The following is a 12,124-nucleotide window of genomic DNA, read 5'->3' as shown; positions in this document are numbered from 1 at the left end:
TAATAGGATATATCAATGATATTTTCATCCTCTGGACAGATGGTTTAAACGCCCACATAGATTTCCACCACAACTTCAACCACCACTTCCAGTCCATTAAACTCTCTCTGGAACACTCACACACAAACATCAACTTCTTAGACACCAGAAGCAGCTTCAACAATGGAACCCTACAGACAACCACATATAAGAAACACACAGGTCACCATACCTACCTTCATAGATCCAGTAACCATCCCAAATACACCAAGAAATCGGTTATCTACAGCCAGGCTCTTGGGGCTTGTCTCCACTACTGCTGCAGCGTGTCTGGTAAAGACGCAATATGTCGACGGGATAGTGCTCTCCCATCAATGTAGTTACTCCACCATAATGAGAGGCGGAAGCTATGTCAGCGGAACAGCATCTCCCATCAACATAGCGTGGTGTAGACACCACTGTAAGTCGATTTAAGTTATGTTGCTCAGGGGGGAGGGATTTTTTTACACCCCTGAGCAACGTAACTTACATTGACTTAAAAGGTAGTATATACAAGCCCTCAGATACCACAGAATATGCTCTGAGGAGAAAGTCTGGGATATACACCTTAACACACTTAAAACCAGTGGTGCTGGAACAATTTTTATAGTGAGGATGCTGAAAGCGGAAACCATGTATTTGGGTTGTTATTACTACTTCAAGCCAGAGGTACAGCAGCACCCCCAGGACCACTAGTTCCAGCACCTATGCTTAAAATTGCCTTCACCAAACAAGGATACTCCACCAGAGAAGTAGATCGCGTAATAGAACATGCCATCCAAATAGCCTGAGAGAATCTGCTTCAATACAGAAATAAAGCCCCTCCAACAGCACACTCCTAGGTGTCACCTGCCACCCCACACTGGAACCCATACGGGGTATAATCAAATAACTACAACCTATAGTTGATGATGGGGACCCCATCCAGAAAGAAAGCTCTCCTGAACCCCCCTTCTGGCCTTCAAACAACCCACCAACCACTCCAAGTTCATCATCAGAAGCAAGCTCCCCACAGATCAGGGGGCACTAACTCAAAGCAAAACCAGACCCTGCCAGAACAACAGCTGCAAAACCTGAAGACGTATCTCCACTGCTACAATGAACAACACCCCTCACAAGACACCTTTCAAGATCCATGGATCCTACACATGCCTATCACAGCCTGTGGTGTACCTCAACCAGTGCACTAAATGCCCCAACAACAACTATGTGGGTGAAACCAGACAATCATACGCTGTCAGATGAACTCACACAGGAAAATTATAAAAGACCAAAACGCCCTATCACCTATGGGTGAACACTTCTCACAAAGTGAACCCTCTATATCTGACCTATCAGTCCTCATTCTCAAAGGAAACCTGCACAATACTTTCAAAAGATGGGCCTGAGAGCTTAAATTCACAACTCTGCTAGACACCAAAAATCATGGACTGAACACAGACACTGGATTTATGGCCTATTACAACAGTCTATAATAACCCACTACCCCCCTTTTTTGTCCTATGACTGCAGAGGTATTTACGGGTCACTCTATCTTGAATGGTCCCTTACAATATGTGCAAACTATTTATGCTAAACAGTCCGTTCCACCTTGCATTTTGCTGTGAGGCTGAGTTTTCCCCTCCCAGACCTGAAGAAGAGCTCTGTGTAAGCTCAAAAGCTTGTCTCTCTCTCACCAACAGAAGTTGGTCCAATAAAAGATATTACTTCACCCACCTTGTTTCTCTAACCAGAATACAGTAATTTAAAAAATAATAATAGTCTTTGCATTTCCCTGCACCTGCCATTTCTGTTTAATATCAGCAAACATACTTTTCATGGGTTACCTTCCCTTAGATGAAATCAGTCTTTTGTAACTGTATGCGGTGGTAATCATTTTCTACATCTACAGAGAATATAGTTTGACATTGCTTATATTATGTATTTTCTTCAATTCTGAGTTATATGAATAATTTATTTTTTATTTAATTTTCAAGTCTTTGTGTGCTTAATGCACAGTTTCTAAATATATTACAGCCTTGGTATAAATGTAATCTATGATACCATAGCAATAACAGAAAATTCACTTTTCTATTTAATCTTTCCCTTTAGAAAAAGACCAAAATGCCAAATACCACATTGTGCAGTTATGGACATTTTGGGTGACATCCTGAAGTGGTGAACCTCATCACCACTTCAGCCCCTTTACTCTGTGTAACAGCCATCTAAAAGCCCTAAATCTGGCCAGAGAAGGATTACCATGGTGCAGGCATGGTGGAAGTCAGCCAGAAAGCTGACTGATGAAGACCCCTTTATAAGTCTAGCTATAGGAAGCATGCTGGGATGGAGCTGAGGACAGAAAGGGGATTGTAGGGGCAAGCCTGCAGCATGCAACATTGCAGGGATTCCAAGAATTGCTGTGGCCCATAAGGAAAGCCCAACGAGGCTGCCATAATTTAGACAGGTCTCCAAGGCTGTCTAAATTTTGCCAGATACTTCTCCAGACTAGAACTGGGGGAATGGGAGACAGGCAAAGCCCCCATTTATCCTGTTCTTTGGGTTTTTTGCTGCACCTTTAAGCCTCCACTTATTCTGGTCTGTGTGTTCTGTGCTGTATCTCTATGAGGCACAACACAGAATCTCACTGGTACAGAAATTAATTTCTGTGGAAGAAACTTTGGACCATTTACTTTAAATGCATAGAGTACATCACCACAAGTAAATACCATTTGAATTTACCAGTGGCTTGAATGGGGTCTCTGTGACCGAACCCGTCACCACACTACGTGGAGCTATAAAACAAATGAAACCAATGGCAAAGATCTTATGGACTGGATATCTACACAAGACTTACAACTAATCTACGAACTAAAACAACAATCAACATTCCATTCAAGCCACTGGCAACATGGATACAATCCAGACCTAACGTTCGTGTCTAAAGACCAAAGTGGTAACACTCTCATCGTAACTCATGAAGTACTGTTGGCATTTCCGAACAGCCACCACAGGCCTATAATGATCTACGTAGGCATTGAAATTCCCGTGTTCTTTCTGAAACCAGTACCACAATGGAATTTTGCTAAAGCTGATTGGGATGCCTACAAACAGACTATTGAGAAAACTGTTGCAAGAATTCCAGCAAGACCGGAATGCTATCAACAGTTCACAGGGCTCCTGAAAATAGCAGAAAAGAAGAACGTTTCCCGAGACTTCCGGAAATAGTACACTCCCTGCTCAATGAGAGAGATGCAGGAGTTGCTCCGGAAATGCAGTCAGACCAGGAGCTCTCATACTGCAAAAGCCCTGCTACAGTACCTTGACACAGCAAGACGCCAGCGCTGGCTTGACTGCATGCAAAACCTTGATTTTACGCATTCAAGTAGTCAAGCCTGGACACTACTGCAACGTCTTGGGGCCGCTAATCCCACAGAGTACCAAAAATCCGGCCAAACTCAATAGCCTCCAAACTGGTGGAGAACACAAAAGGACCGCTTGATAAACACACAAGAAGAGAAGTATATCAAAAACTCTACCAAACACTTGCGTCAGTCCCCCGAGGAGAACCTCAATGCTGACAGTGGAAAGAAGTAAAAGAAGGATTTGCTGTGATGAAAAAAGGAAAGGCTGCAGGCCCTGATGGTATTCCACCAGAATTCCTCCACCATCTTGGCCCCAAAGGACTCCAATTGTTGTACCAATAAAATAAAAACCAGCAGGATCTTATTAAAGGGAAAAAGGCAAAATACCACATTTATTGTGAATACAGAAAGAATCATAGTAAGCAGTTAGTTATAGTTATAACATTCCATTCAATCTCATATTTATTCACACATTCATTCATACAAACACACACACACACACAGGTTCTGCAAGGTTGTTATCATAGTTACCAGCCTTAGAGTTGCTCATGCCAAGCCACTGGCCAGGTGGCCTGGACATGAGGAGGGAGCAGGGCCTTGTCAGATGCTCATCTGATGCTCCTGGAAGTTGGTTTGCAGAATCAGACCCCCAAAGTTCTCACTTTTTAGAGTCTATTTTTATAGGAATTTCTTCCTATGCCAGTCTATGGGAATTGCTTCATCATGCTGTTGCTGAATCAATCAGCAGATAGCACATTCCTGACGGCTCCAAGATGTTATCTTGTTCTTTGGTTCTCCCATCCTTGAGGCTGTTGGGTGGATTCCAGTCTGCCCTCCGGGGGGGTCCTCTGGTTATTTCCAATTGACGCCTTCTTCAGCCGATGGACACTGGATTCTTAGGCTGGCACCTCCCTGATCATTCAGTTATTATCCACACCAAGCATCCATCCACATGCATCCTCTATCTCTATTTTAATCACAATTGTTAATACAACAAAAGGGTGGGGAGTCTCTGGGTGCTGTTTCTGTTGTGAGAGTATTGCTTTGAGTCTCTCTCTCTGTGAATTGCTTTGAGAACAGACTCTGTCTTAGAATGTACTAACACAATTAGCAGCTTGCAAGTTTCACACATAGAGGGAGAGAAACAGTACCAAAAACCAAGAGACCTCTTATTTAGTAATACCCTGGAATTTAAACTCTGGGGAATCAAACTCATTTGTGATTTTAATACAGAACTTCTTTAATATGATCCAACATAATCCCCCTTTTGACACTAAGATTTATAATCGTCAGTGTCACTTTCTATGTAGCCTATTCAAAAGAAAGTACTGTGAGGCAATTTGAGTTTGTGATTCCAATTCATGCCACATACATGATCCTAGTGATGTATCTTTACTACAAGGTTCTGGGGCAACAGGCAAGATGAGGCACACCCACTTTTGAGGAGTCCATTCGGTACAACCTCTAGTGTCCAATAGCTTCCCTCCCTCCCCAGCCCACTGGCTCAAGGTCCAGGGTAGCCAAAAGGATCCCATATGTAATATGGGGAGTGGGTTAACCTTCAATACCTTTGCCTCCAGGGACTGTTGGTGTGCAATTTTGACAACAATTTCTCCCATTAACAAGTCTGGTTTACAATACTGGAAACATATTGCATCCATTCATATTGATAAGTGTCAAACAATGATCTCTTTCTTTTTTAACAAATGCATCAAACCCTTAATATTTCCCAATATGACCCAGAACATTTTGTGTTCCAAAGTAGCTAGTGCAAGTATCTGCATTTCAGTGCATCCCATAGCTATGCCTGTGTAGTTTCCTATTTCTAATATTTTTTTTTCTTATGGATAAGCCATGTGGTAGTATTAAGCCATTACTAAAGATTCCATTGGCCTTTTAGGTTACCCAGACCAATTTGGACCAAGTCTACATTGGCATGTACTTGTTTTTGTATCAGGCTGTCCTGTAGCTGGGACAGAAAGCTTAATTTATTTTTAAGTTCCTGCAGGTCTTCAGTATTTTTTTTTTAAACACACAACAGTGCTAGCAACAACACAAAACACAAGACAAAACATAGAACACAGAACACAATTTCTATTGTGACAGTAGATTCATGGTATTGGGTTGCTTTTCAGCTGGCAGCTTTTCCTGATTTTCTGAAAGACAAAAAGAACATGTTTCTACCCCTTTTGGGGTGGCAGATTATTGCTTAAAATATTTCTTTTACAAATACTCCCTGTGACTGTAGGGCTTACTCACTTCTAACATTCAATATTCACAAAAAGAGAGAGCCAAGACAGTGCAATATTCATACTTTATTCCTTCCTCCACATATGCTGTCATCTCTCATCACACACTTCCTGAAAGCAGAGTTCTGTAAGTTCCTAGAAATTTCCCTATGCATAATCATATTGTCATACTATAATGTTCCTGATGAGGCTCTATCTATCGTAACAGCAGTTCTACGTGCAAGCTGAGGCTAATTATGTGTTCCTCAGCTCCATGCATATGACTAAATACGCAGCAAATTTAGTCTGTGTGACAACTAAAGTGGGATTTCCAGCTCAGATAGACATACCCATGCCAGCTCTGATTGAGTTAGCATGCTAAAGATAGAGGTGTAGCTGTGGCAGCATGAGCATGAGGATGGGCTAGCCATCTGAGTACATGTCTAGGGTCTCAGATGCAATTGCACTCGGGGTGGCTAGCCCCATTCCACCACTTGTGCTGCTGTGGCTACACCTCTATTTTTAGCACATTAGCTTGATCAGGGCTAGCATAGGTATGTCTAACGGAGCTTGAAATTACACCTCTCACTCCAGTGTAGACATAGCCTAAGGGGAAAAGCTTACATAGAAGTCTTTCCCCGCAGCACCCTCTTGTAGGTCCTCCTATGGAAGGATATAGTCAGACCCTGTATTATCTAATCATTTTCCCACTGCCAAAGTTGGGGTTTGATCCTATAAATTTATTGAATGCCCCTGCCCCCATTGACTTAAATGAGATATGTGGGTGCTCAGCACCTCAGAAGGGGCACTTAGAATCAGCCCCTATGGCATGTACATACTCAAAAATAAATACAATTTACCTGCCCAGTTTCAAAGTTTGGTAAATTATTATCATTATTATTATTGATTGGTCTTTAAGAGGAGAAAAGTTCAACAATCATCTTTAGCCTAGGGAAATAGTATATTTTCACCTTCAGATAATGTTAAAATATCACATGTTCAAATATTAAATTATCAAATTTTCCTCAAACTTAAAAAAATCTTTCATCTGAGACTAATTTTTTCCAGAAAGTTCTGAGCAAACAAAACATGAGGTTATAATTTTAAAGTATTTTGCAACCTTAACTACCAAGTATTGTTTACTACCAAACAAACATTATGCTTTTTATTTGTGTGCATCTGCTTGGTGCCTTTTCAAATCCCATGAGGTATGTTTCACTGGTTGGCCTTTATTTGCTATAATTTTAACTGCAGTTCTGTTTGCATTTTTTTTAATACCATTTAAAGGAGGGGATTATTTCTGCATATGTAGAGGAATGGGGAACTTTCAACTAAAGACTGGGAAGGAGGCAACCCAGCTAATTTAGGGGTAAATTCTGCTGCCCTTACTCCCTGTGACATCAGTGGGACTAATCAGAGTAAGGTCCCATTCACCATGCATAAGCATAGCAGAAATCTTGCCCTTAATTTGCGTATAACCTGCCAGAAAGTCACATTCAAACTCGCTTATCTCCAGAGGTGATGGGTTTATGCTGGATCATCTGTTCCTCTAAGATATATTGTGCAAGTGGGATTTTTGAAGGTTTTGGTATTGATCTAACTCTGCTCCCACTGAAGTCAGTCAGTCAGCAGAGTTAGGCCAAGCACATGAAGGACTTTTGAAAATCCCACTCTATGTAAATTCAGGTTAATATAAATCCTAGGGATGAGGAAACTAGTTCAGAGAAGATTAATTTTATCCGAGTCTTAATTTGAAACTTGAACCAAACTAACTGAACACTTTTTTAAAGTTTGAAAAAGTTTAGATACATTTTTTTTCTCACCTCCACACTTGCTTAATTTTTGGGGAGGACCAAAAGTAAAGACAAAGAATATTGCAGAGGAAGACTCAAAGCAGGAGGGTTGTGAGATCTTGAAAACATCCCTCCTTTTTTCCTCTCTAAGTAGTACTGATACAATCATATGCCTTTAAGGCCAAGTTCTGCTCATATAGACTGATCCTGCATCACTGAGGTGAGAGAGTTTTGCCATTGATTTAAAAGGAAACAGGTTCTGGCCCTTAGTTACAGATCTACAACCATATAAGAAGAAAATGTTGCCCCTGAAATCTATAATCTTATAATGACTGGTTCTGGAGGCTTGCTGGTGAGATGGCTTCAGGTTATTCAGGGTCTTCTGTTAATTCTCTGATGTGGAATCCTACCAGCAAAAGTTAATCACTCAGCAGTAGGTACTCATAGAGACTCAGTTCCTGTTTTCTTGAGTTTCATTCTGAACCAATACCATCAGAGAACGAGGGAACTGCTCAGATACCCACTGTAGTCAATGGAAAGCCACCTACTGATTTTAATGGGCTCTGGATCTGGGTTCATTCTTCAGTTCAATTCTGTATTAAATTATTTTCAGAACTGATTAGTGAACACCACACCTTAATACATACCAGCTCTGTTTACCAATATATGCGCTGCCTTAAAATGAAAAGTTCTTCCATCATCAGCTGCTAATTAACTGACCATGAAGTTTTCACTCAAAATACACACAAAATTTATTTTACTTTTTGGTAGCATGCAGCTAGCAGCAAGCATAATAAAAAATTATTTCTCTCTGTCCCAGAAAACAGCCCATAGAAGCAGAAAGATTTTGCAGAATGGAGAAGACAGGAGACTATAATGAATGCTTTCAGGACTGCATTCTTTGTTTTTCTAATTTGACTAATGGAGCATTTGGACACAAATACTTGGGATGAAAGAAGCTGTGTGTAATGAGACACATCTGTCTAGCCTGAGAAAAGAGACTGGCTCTCAGATATCATATTGTTTGCTTGACTTTTTTAAGTAGCTGGGTTTCATTCACACAATATATATATTTTTTTATGTTGGATCTAGTCATAGGGAGGAAAAGAAAGTGGTGTCTCTCCCTCAATTGTGCATATGAGGGGAAAGGAAAGAGGAGGGATGACCTTTCTAAAATCATTCAGTGTGAACACAGGGGTTACACTAGATGACCCTTGCAATCCCTTCTAATACTATGGTTCTATGAAGTTGTCAGCTCATATTGTTTTCCATTTGGAATGTAACAAGGCTAGTCCCAATTACCATATTTGTTCCTGAGGTTAGGGGTTGTTATTACATATATCATATTTCAGATTCTCCTGTCTAACAAGTTATTTTAAATAACATTTTATCATCATTCCTGTTCCTTAGATTGTTTTTACCATCACTAGCTTCATTAGTTCAGTAGGAAGAATAATAGAAACATTCTATGTAGGGACCTGCCACCAGATCAGGAACAAACAAAAATGACAAATTGTCATGGAGTTAAACATCTAGCACATTTTGAAGCCCTAGCCTGGGCAAATGCCAGATGTACTGGATCTTCCTCTGACAGGGGCCCAAATTTCTGTCTGTTTATACACTTTGGCCGTACTTACATGGCTTCTGATGCCAGTGTATCATTACTGAGTGGAGTTATAGCTGGAGTTGGTTGAAACTGTTTTTATGCAATGTGATGTATGAATTATGTAATTTCTTAAAACTAGATGAATTATGGTAACGTCTAAATAATAGAGGCCCACTTCCAGAGTTATTACTTAATTCTGTTCAGTCAAAACTGCCATTGACTAAAATTGGGATTGGAGTCCTCTTCACCCCTGTAGTAAATCCTACAGCCAAACACACACATCTCAACTTAAAATAGTTAGATGTTTTAGGATCTTTGTTTCCTGATTCTTGCAATTGCTTTAAAGGTGTTTTAATTCTGTGTAACTCATTCAGTAAGTACTCTTCCCCGAGTCTTATATAAATGAGAGAGGATTTTGTCTAGTCTATAATTTAAGTCTCAGTAAAAGTTCAGCTTTTTTTTTATAGTAATTGTTTCCCCTATCCACTCCTGCCATCCGCAAAACAAAAAGAAAAAAAAACATATTTCACCATGTTTTAAAGGAAGTGTATTATGAAATTATTTTATTCCAACACTAATTTTCTGGCCATGGATTCTTCATTTTCCTCAACTGTCCCAAAGCTTCAACGCCCAACTTTTAAGCGTGCAGTGCATAACATCTTCATGTACAAACCAGTGGAGAGTTCAAGAGATTAGAGCCAGGGCACCACATTTTACTTATCTTTTCCATTGCCTTTCTGTAAAATCTTCAGCAAATTGTAGAGTCTTAAAATCAAAGGCCAAGAGTTTAAAAAATGCATGTCTAATATTAGGGGCCTAAAATCACTATTTAGGTACCTAAATAAATGGCCTGATTTTCAAGAGTGCTGAGCACCAAACAGCTGCAATTGAAATAACTTCTGAAAATCAGACTACTACTTTTGGTGCTTAAATACAGAGTTAGGAGCCCAATATTAGAAAACCATTTTTTAAAATCTTGGCCAAAGATATTAGAAAAGAAAAAGACCTGTTAGATTATCCAGCCTATTATATTTTATTGATTACTCCTCCTAGGGAAGGATATTTTCTAGTGCTTTGTCCACTCTAGTTTTATTTGTCTTCAACATTTTCTTTGACAGACCACTCTACTGTCTTTTAGATGTTACTGGCAGGAAGTTTTTCATGATATAGATGTAGCATTTCTCAGTTCATCCCATTATCCCTACCATGTTATTCCCCTTTGTACAAAGCTACATTATGCTCCATCCTTGGATTGAAATCCTGGCTTTGTTGAAGTCAATAGCAAAACTCCCATTGACGTCAGTGGGGCTAGGATTTCACCCTTAGTGTTTACATCCTTCAAATACTCATCGATGGTCATCACCACCATCCTCCAGTTGCACCTCCATCACAATCTTAACCACGCCATACATATTGCTTTCTTAAGCCTTCCTTATAAAATAATCTATCTAGAACCATAATTATCTTTACTGTTATCTTAAGTAGACAAACTTCTCTCTGGTACTAATGTGTGACATACCTAGGGTACAATCTAGACTAGTGAACAGCTGTGTCACCCCTGCCCTCTAAGCTGGTGTGTCCTTTACACTGCTTTGCTGTTTTTTGCCTCCACTCCTGGGCTGCTCACAGACAGACTCTAGTATGTAAGTCGATCCCAGTTATGTCTGTGTACACTTGCAACTTGCCAGTCACTCTCAGACTTTTACTAGCCTGGATTACGCTGCAGGGTGACCCCAGCACATTCCCAGACCCAGACTTTTCCACAGAGATATACATCTTGTGGTGCCCAGCCCTCTCCTGGACAATACAAGCTCATATCATATAAAGTCCTTCGTTTTATTACTAGAAATGATGCACACAGATCCTGTTATTCCAAATGGAGTTTCCCAAGCACTTCATTTTATACACACTGGTTTAATGAGTTTATCAGCTACAAAGAAAGAGATTTTAAGTGAATGTAAGTAATGAGACATAAAAATCAGAAATGATTATGAGAGAAATAAAGATACAACACAACTAATGTCTAACTTAAACTATGATAAATTCAAAGCAAAATTTCTCTCACCACATGCTCTCAGTAGTCTTACCGGCCAAACTTCTAGGCCAGGACCCCTTCTTCTGTGTAGTGGCTGCTTCCTTGTATTGCTTCTGGTGCAGTCAATCAATGGACAGAGTGAGCAAGGAGGAAGAGGGGTGCCTTGGGGTGTTTTTCCCTCATTTTTATAGTGTCAGTCCCTCCCTTGAAAACATTTCCAGCTTAGATTCTGGTGACAAAAAGTCTAGGAGGGGTGAGGGTGTGGAATATCTCCTGCGGGTTTTCCCACCTGTTGGAACTCCCTTTGTGCTTGATGACTCTGTTTACTACTTAAATGCAAATTAAGCAGACCACACATTCTTTTGGTCGAGACAGACCGGTTGCCAACTTCTGTTTGGGCAGGGCTTTGGTTTGGAAAATGTGTTAATAACACCATACAGTGGACTCTTACAACTTTACATACAATGTTGCCACACATATTTTATCAGGACAATATTGACCAGCAAAGTATGAGTTTTCAAATGATTTTGAAATTGATGGAAAGATTCCCCCCTTTTGTCAATGGATCACACCTATGGTTAGGAAGGATCTATTTTTATTTTATTTTATTTGTAATTGTTTCTTTAAGTAATAACAAAACAGTGCTTTTCTTGGTCCCTTTTGTTTGTGGATTCTCTTCCTATCCATTTCCTTTTTACCAAACCTATCTCAAGGGGGCAGGATACAACAGATCAACTGGTAAATTCAACAGTTTTATTGTTCAGGGTTGCATTTGTCTGTTACTTACTGAGCTGGGGCAGTAGCAGCTCTCATGCATCCATATCAGCCTATATGAAGGATGATTGTGATTGTCTCGCCTAAGCTTTAACTAGCCACTAACATGAATTTAGAAGTTTCCACAGCTTTCTTGGTATCTCAACTGTACCATTTTTAAGAGATTAAGAATTACAGTTTTAGCTGTACTGTAACCATTCAACTGCTAGGTGTAAAGTAATGTTTTAAAAAATCTGAACAGATATGTTTTCAACTATGACCTATTTTTCTAGTCTAGACAGGATCGTGGTTTCTCCCACATTTCCCATTGACTTCAATAGGTGGTGTAC

The sequence above is a fragment of the Lepidochelys kempii genome, chromosome 1 (assembly GCF_965140265.1).
Source record: "Lepidochelys kempii isolate rLepKem1 chromosome 1, rLepKem1.hap2, whole genome shotgun sequence".
NCBI lineage: Eukaryota > Metazoa > Chordata > Testudines > Cheloniidae > Lepidochelys > Lepidochelys kempii.
The sequence above is the reverse complement of the archived record's forward strand: the minus strand, read 5'-3'. Positions refer to the sequence as shown.